This window comes from Nuphar pumila, chromosome 13 (genome assembly GCF_984573655.1).
Source record: "Nuphar pumila chromosome 13, dmNupPumi1.hap1.1, whole genome shotgun sequence".
NCBI classification, from domain to species: domain Eukaryota; kingdom Viridiplantae; phylum Streptophyta; class Magnoliopsida; order Nymphaeales; family Nymphaeaceae; genus Nuphar; species Nuphar pumila.
The window spans coordinates 6,938,082-6,945,824 of record NC_143261.1 but is presented as its reverse complement, the minus strand read 5'-3'; the positions used below and the strand labels follow the sequence as shown (position 1 = coordinate 6,945,824).

Below are 7,743 nucleotides of genomic sequence, written 5' to 3'. Positions count from 1 at the left end.
AACGAGTTACATAAGGAGTTGCATGTTGTTTAGGATTACAATCTTGCTTAGGATAAACCTCTACATACTTATACATTCTATCTTAGTTGGTGTCTTCTTATGTAAGGAGTCCAACCACATTCACATTAGGAGTCTTTATCTCATTTACATTAGCTTGATTATTATCCATTTGGTGAACCATGGGGTCCATTGGCCTAATCGGACTTCGACTCTACATCTCCTTAACAGCCACTAACAAAGCCTTGATGAATGATTTCAAGAAGCGTTTGTTTTTTTGAAAGGCAAGCTGGGTTAGGCAGACCAACACCCGTTATTATTCAATCGTACCATTGAGGTTTTTAACATGCAACATTCCACCATAGGGAGAGAGAGGGTGTTGTGTGTGCACCCCCAAAACGCTCACTATAGCTACAGTGCGTGTTCTGGGGTCTCCACTGAGCGCCGCGTGGCGCTCAGTGGGGTGTGCGGGGGAGCCATGCACCGTCGTACATCAGCCTCGCCTCCAACCACAATATAAATTCTTTCTTGTGATGTTGCATTCATAGAGCATGTCATGTCACTTGCACGTGAAAACACACTTGAATACATCTATGTGTTAGATTCATTAGATGCAAGTTACACCTATGATTTCCATTCAAGTGTTTAGAGGCAGCCGGTTCACCTGATCATTCTTATAACTCTCTGCGTGCGTGCATGCATGTTGTTGGTGGCCTACTTTTCTTTCCAAAATTTCAATCATCATTTGACATCAAACTAAGTGGTAGGATGAAACTCAACCAATCTACAATTAAATAAGGTGATATTGGAAATAATCATTGATTATGATTTTCAATCTCCACTACACATCCTTGAGCATCATGGGTAGGATGCTAAACACCTATTCAAAAGAATTTTGGGGGATGGCATCAATTTACTAGCTTTTGTTATTTTTTTTTTTGAAAGGCAAGTTGGGGTTAGGTAGAGCCCCACTAGTTATTATTCATTGTACCACTAGGGTTTGAACCTGCAACGTCCCACCACAAGGAGACGTGCAATGACAACTCCTACCAACCAAGTGGAGACCCCGTTTGAGAACTTGATAAGGCATAATGATGAGGCGAAATCATATATTTCTCACTTAGAGAATACAACACAGACTATATATGCAGTTACACAATACATGAGATATTCAAAGAAAATTATATCCTTAAAAATTTCCAAATGTACATATCTAACTGCCCATCGTTATCCTCTCACTCAAGAGTCGGTCCTTGTCATTTAACAAGATCCAAATCTCAACACTCTCTCTCAAACTGAAGATTGGAGATCCAAAACTTCTAGTTTGCTTACCAAGAACATAAATTCTTCCTTCCTTGAAGCCTTCGTAGAGAGGTCAATAACTTGATCCTTTGACTGAATATAGATAGTTCTAATGACACCTTCAGTGAGCTTTTCTCGCACTAGATGACAATCAATGTCGATATGTTTTGTTCTTTCATGAAACACTGAATTTGCTATAATATGGATCATCGCCAGATTGTTACACATTAGATTTGCAGGATCAGCCACTTTAACTTAAGATCTTTGAAGAAAAACTTTAACCAAGTTATTTTGCAAGTGGCATTAGCCTTGGCACGGTATTCTGCTTCTACAAATAAGCGAAAAATCATATTTTGTCTTAGTTTTCCATGATATTGAACTTTTATCTAGAAAGTTACAATAACCTGATTACGATACAGCTTGATCACCCTCTATTTTAAGATACAGCTTGTCAGTTGTGTGGCCACAACAATGATGGAGGGTGATCGGTGCAATAATGCACTAAGTGTGTATAATTATATTACACCTGATCCTCCCTTCAGTTGTGGGGCCCAAAAAGTGGTGGAGCCATATTGAGGTCAGGGTGCACAAAAACAGGGTGGCAGTGCCCCCCCCCCCCCCCAAACGGAGGGAATTGATAGGGCTGTTAAACGAACCAAGCTTGACACGTTAAGGCTATACTTCTGCTCTTTGTAAGCCAATCACGAGTTGACTCGTCTTCTAAAGGTATTGTTTTTAAGTATTTTTTGAAGCTTATTTATATATAAAATATATGTATAATATACATAAATATATGTTTAATCCATATAAAAAACATATATAATACACATTTTATGTATACAAGATATATAATATATATGTATTTAAATATATAATATAAAAGTATATATACATATATATTGTAAAATGACCCATATGAGTCAAGCCAATCGAGCTTGTCATGTTTGTGCTGGGCTCATTTACCTAAATGAGTTGGCTAATAGTTTGGCTCGCTGAGCTCAATTTCTGAGTTGAGCCCAACTGAGCCAAATGGAAAGTTGTTCATCCCATCCCAAACAATGATGGAGGGTGATCAAGTGCAGCAGCACACTAAAAATGTGCAATTACATTGCATCTGATACAGTTGCAAGTCATATAGCGCAGAATAACATGGCTCGTGCTGTAGGGCAAAGACTATTATCCTTGCAGGCAAATTTACGACACAATGATGACAAAAAGAAAGGCATGTCGAATTAAAACAGAGAGAAAGGCTTCTAAGCAGTAGAAGCAAATCCATTCAAGTTGCACAACCGCTGCCAGTGTCTAAAGATGAGCTCCAAAGCTCCAAGTCCAAGAGCAAGTCCCCCCAGTCAAATTCAGGCTCAAGAGAGGCTGTTGCTTCTGTGGCAAATTCTTCATTATCTAACTCGAGGAATATCTCTGATAACCATGAATTATCTTGAGTTTGGACTGACGGGGCGATTGGCTCGAGCGAACTGGGAAGGGGAAGGTCCTCTTTGGAAGGCTGTCCTGGCTGTGACTCCGATGAACTTGGTGGTACTGTAGTCGAGCTGCACAAATGGGGTACTCTAACTACGAACCTTCGGGCTTGTGGCCTTATGAGAACCGGTGAAGGAACTCGAACTTATTCTTTCACTTTCTGGGTCGCCCTCTGTTTGGACAAGTGGGAGTTCCAGAAATTCTTTATATCGTTTGCTGTCCTCCCCGGTATTCTACCAGCAATTAAAGACCACCTAAAATGAAAATATCCAATTACTCAAAAACGAACAAAACCACCTATCTCTCTCAACATTTAATAATGGAACAACTATCACGTACTTGTTTTCAATCACTGTGATCTTTCGAGAGGCCAGGGTCGATGAAAAAAGTGATAAAGACGATCTCTCTATGGGCATTCATTGATCTTGTGTGTTCAATGGCGGAAAAGGGTTCAATGATGTTACACTCGTTTATATATATAAGACCGAGAGAAAGAGAAAGAGAGATTTCGCATTTGGAATGATGCCCTTAGACTGAGAGGGTGGTGTATGTTCGCCCCCGATGATTCACTGAATCCCACGTCTGTGTTCGGGGCTTTGAATGAGCACCACGTATACAAGCACATGGGGCTCGTATTCCCGTGTATGTTGACATAACTTTGCATCGGACTCTGGTGTTGTTACAAAGACTTAAGTACCCTTTCTTGCTATTCTTCTCATAAAGTGATGGTTTGAGAAAATAACAAAAATGCCCTTCATTTAAAAAAGAAAAAACAAACAGTTCAAAAAAAGGACAAACATGTCCTCCATCCAGAAAGTTGAGGATGATGTTGACTCTTCAAAGTCTTCTTCTTTTTCTGTTCAAAAAAAGGACAAACATGTCCTTTATCCAGAAAGTCGAGGATGATGTTGACTCTTCAAAGTCTTCTTCTTCTTTCTCCGTAAAATACTGTAAAACCCTCTCTCTCTCTCTCTAGAGAAGAAACAAAGAGTTTTTCCTGAAGAAGGCCATGAACATCAACCCTCTCACTCTCTCTCCCTTCTCTCTCTACTTCTGTGCACATCTAACAGACGATCCTACATTGCTCCATCGCCATCTTCTTCTTCTTCCTTCTTCGTAAAACACTGTAAAACCCCATCTCTCTCTAGAGAAGAAATCAAGGGAGGTAAAGGGTTCATCCTGGAGAAGACCATGAACACCAACCCTCTCACTCTCTCTCCCTTCTCTCTCTACTTATGTGCCTGATTTAGAGTTTTTGCCCTTACAGGAGGAGGGTCCGGAGGCTCCCCCCCGGCGCGGATCCCACAGTGATTTGTAGTGTTATCGGGCTTTCCTATAGTGATTTATAGTGTTTTTGGGTCTCCAGCGAGCCCGCAAATCGCTATAGCGATTTATAGTGTTTTTGGATCTCACTATAGCGATTTGTAGTGTTTTTCGCAAATCGCTATAGCGATTTATAGTGTTTTTGGATCTCACTATAGCGATTTGTAGTATTTTTCGTAAATCACTATAGCGATTTGTAGTGTCTTGCGCAAATCACTATAGCGATTTGTAGTGTTATTCAGTAAGCAAATCGCTGTAAATCGTTACCCGAATTAGGACCAACTTGTCAGGGTCATATTTCCCTAACCGGAGGTCATATTCCAAATCCGTAAAAAGTGGTGTCTTCATTATTGAGTCTAGTTTATTTCTGTAAATTTTCAGTGATTTCTATTGTCATTTCATTCCCCATTTTAACTTCAACGATACATTACAACTACAATCATCAAAAGAAAGATTGCCCAAGCTAAGAGTCTTGAGAGAGTAGAGGAGGGCCTCACCACCCACCAAACAACAAAAAATACAACGACTCAACTTCAAGTGCAGTAAGGACCCAGAGTCGAATAAATTTAGAGGCAGCTCATCAGTAAGGACCCACAACAGTCAATGTGCAGGTCAGTCGGTGCTTGATGGAGCAATGTAGGATCTTCTGATGGATGTGCACAGAAGCAGAAATAAAGGGAGAGACAGAGTGAGAGGGTTGATGAGCACCCGGACCCCCCTCCTGTAAGGGCAAAAGGCCATGAACATGCTGGGAGGAGCCCTCAGACCCACCTTCTGTAAGGGTAAAAGCTCTGAATCAGACTCCATAACTCTTCAAGTTGAATGATGCTACCCACACTGGGAGGAGCTCTCAGACCCCCCTTTCTGTAAGGGTAAAAACTCTTAAATCAGACTCCACAACTCTTCAAGTTGAATGATGCTACCCACACTGGGAGGAGCCCCCAGACCCCTCTCCTGTAAGGGTAAAAACTCTGAATCAGGATTTACAACTCATTTAGTTGAATGATGCTACCTACGCTGGGATGAGCCCCCAAACCCTCCTCCTGTAAGGGTAAAAACTCTGAATCAGGCTCCACAACAGTCAATGTGCAGGTCAGTCGGTGCTAGATGGAGCAATGTATGATCTTCTAATGGATGTGCACAGAAGCAGAAATAGAATGGAGAGAGAGAGAGAGTGAGAGTTGAATGATGCTACCCACGCTGGGATGAGCCCCCAAACCCTCCTCTTGTAAGGGTAAAAACTTTGAATCAGGCTCCACAACAGTCAATGTGTAGGTCAGTCGGTGCTTGATGGAGCAATGTATGATCTTCTAATGGATGTGCACAGAAGCAAAAATAGAAGGGAGAGAGAGAGAGTGAGAGGGTTGATGTTCATGGCCTCCAGGGGAGATTTTTTTCTCGGATAATCCTACAGTGCAGAGACTGGGTCTTAAATAATCATCTTCGGGGCACTTAAGTCTTTACAACCACTCCTTTTTAAGAACTGTCATTTTTTTTTTTGCACCAATGGAGGAGAGGGTACTTAAGTCTTTGCAATCGCATCAAACTCCAACGCTATATAATGCTGACAAACATGGGGATACGAGATGCACATGCTTACATACGTTGTGCTCTTTGGGACCCCCGAACATGAGATGTAGCTAACTGCCCTGTTCGGGGGGGGGGGGGGGGGAACATATAACCTGCTTTGCCTTAGACTGTACCTGTTTCCCAGTAGCCTATGCATTTTGGTGATGAGGTCGACTTCGTCCGGTGAGAACCGGCCTCGCTTTATATTTGGGCTTCGATAGTTTAACCATCTCAACCTGCAGCTCTTACGACACCTACGCAGGCCTGCGCTAACAAACAATATACTTCACAAATTAAAGTGAATAAGCCTTGTCACTAATTTATTTATTTTTTGTCTATGCCTACATCGCTTGAACTTTAATGCAATATGAAAAGCTCTATCGTATCTAAGGGTGGAGGAGATCGGTTCCACTCATCCTCTATGTTATCCTCATCTTCATAGCCCTCTTAAAATTTATGATCCTAGTAGTTTTGTTCAAATCTGTCATTGTAGATTCTACATGGTTGATTTAGTAAGAATTGATCCTTAGATAATATTTTTTCAGCAAAAAATATGATTTTTAAATCATAAAATTTTGTATTTTAACAACCATTGATTTTTGAAACACCAAAATATCATTCACACATGTTGGATTTCAGCGATTTAAATGTCAATCAACACTAAATGAATGAAGCAGATGAAATATGTGGAGTCTGATTTGATCAAAACAACTTGCATCAATGAAATCCCAATGAGGAGTATGAAGATAGGGATGACATGGGGAATGAATGAAATGGATTTGATCTAAGGGCGACTGTTGTTCTCTATTTTATGGTTCACTACTGGATTTTTATTGGTTTCTTTCTTCCAAAAAAAAAGGAAAAAGGAAAAAAAAAAACCACCTCCTTTCGAGCTACTGCAAGGTCCAACAGTTTCATAATTGAAAGAGCAAAAAACAATCCCCCAAGCGTAGTGACAAAAGTTAAAAACGATAGTAAAAAAGCTAGTTATAATTTGAATTTTTTTAAATCTTGCATTTCAGCAAAATCTCGGCAATAAAAATTAATTTTTATAAGAGAATATAATAAAATATTTAAAAATAAAGGCCACACAGTTTTTTTCATGACAAATAGTCGTTAAAACCCATGATATTTTGAATATATATATCGTGAGAAATGACCATTTAAAACGTTCAAGTAATTAGTTTCTCGCGATATTTGTCACTGTGCTACCAAGTCTCTTATTTGTTACTGGTTACTGGCGCACACCATAGTCTGAGACTTGTGCATCATACGAAACTGGAGCAAAGCTCATGAACCCAAACACAAACTGCACAGGAAAACAGGTCAGTGAGATCGACATTACCAACTCTCCTTCATGAGAGTGGATTCCTTTACTCAGTCGAAGGAGCGATGGTAGTTCACGCGGGTTTGTAATATTCTAACAGCCTTTTCTCTTTGAGAGCAAACTTGACAGGCATTTTGGGTCGTACGACACACAGCTTGCCTCAGGCGAGAGGCTACGATAGGCTCACGAAAGTGGATTTGAGGTGGTGCACATTTTAGCACATCTGAAGAGATAATCGAGCATTCAAGCGGTGTCGAGTTACCAATGAAGAAGTATATTGGATGCTTTGGGTTGGCGATGGGCTAGGAAACAAATTTTTGAGAAATTGGATGTAGACATGAGTCTACTTTTGGAAACTAAAGTTCCCACTGCCCACATCCATCACTTGGAGCGTGTTGTACCTTATTTGGGAACTTTGACGTTACTCTTTTGTCGGTGGGATGGAGTCAATGTTGTGTATCAGACAGAAAATCGATAATGCATATCGGCTATTTTTTAATAATAATAAAAAAAATACTTAAAATTCTATTTTAATGGCTTTAACATGTGTTAATATTTTTTTTGGCTGATTGAGAACGATTCACTTGAATATCGGTACAGGCCTTCAACAGAATAGTTGGCCAAACGATACAGGACCGATTCTGATATAGTGACAACATTCCTCCCGTGGATCCTTCCCGATTGCTTTTCTTTTTTGATATTTAAATGGAGAAACCCAGTATCGGTATCAGCCCTGAATAGTTTGG

At 40.3% G+C, this 7,743-nt stretch overlaps 1 pseudogene; it reads right to left on the bottom strand.

The window, feature by feature from the left end:
* Positions 1–2,575: 2,575 nt before the first annotated feature.
* On the bottom strand, positions 2,576–7,012 carry LOC149817639 (uncharacterized; annotated as a pseudogene).
* Positions 7,013–7,743: the final 731 nt, after the last annotated feature.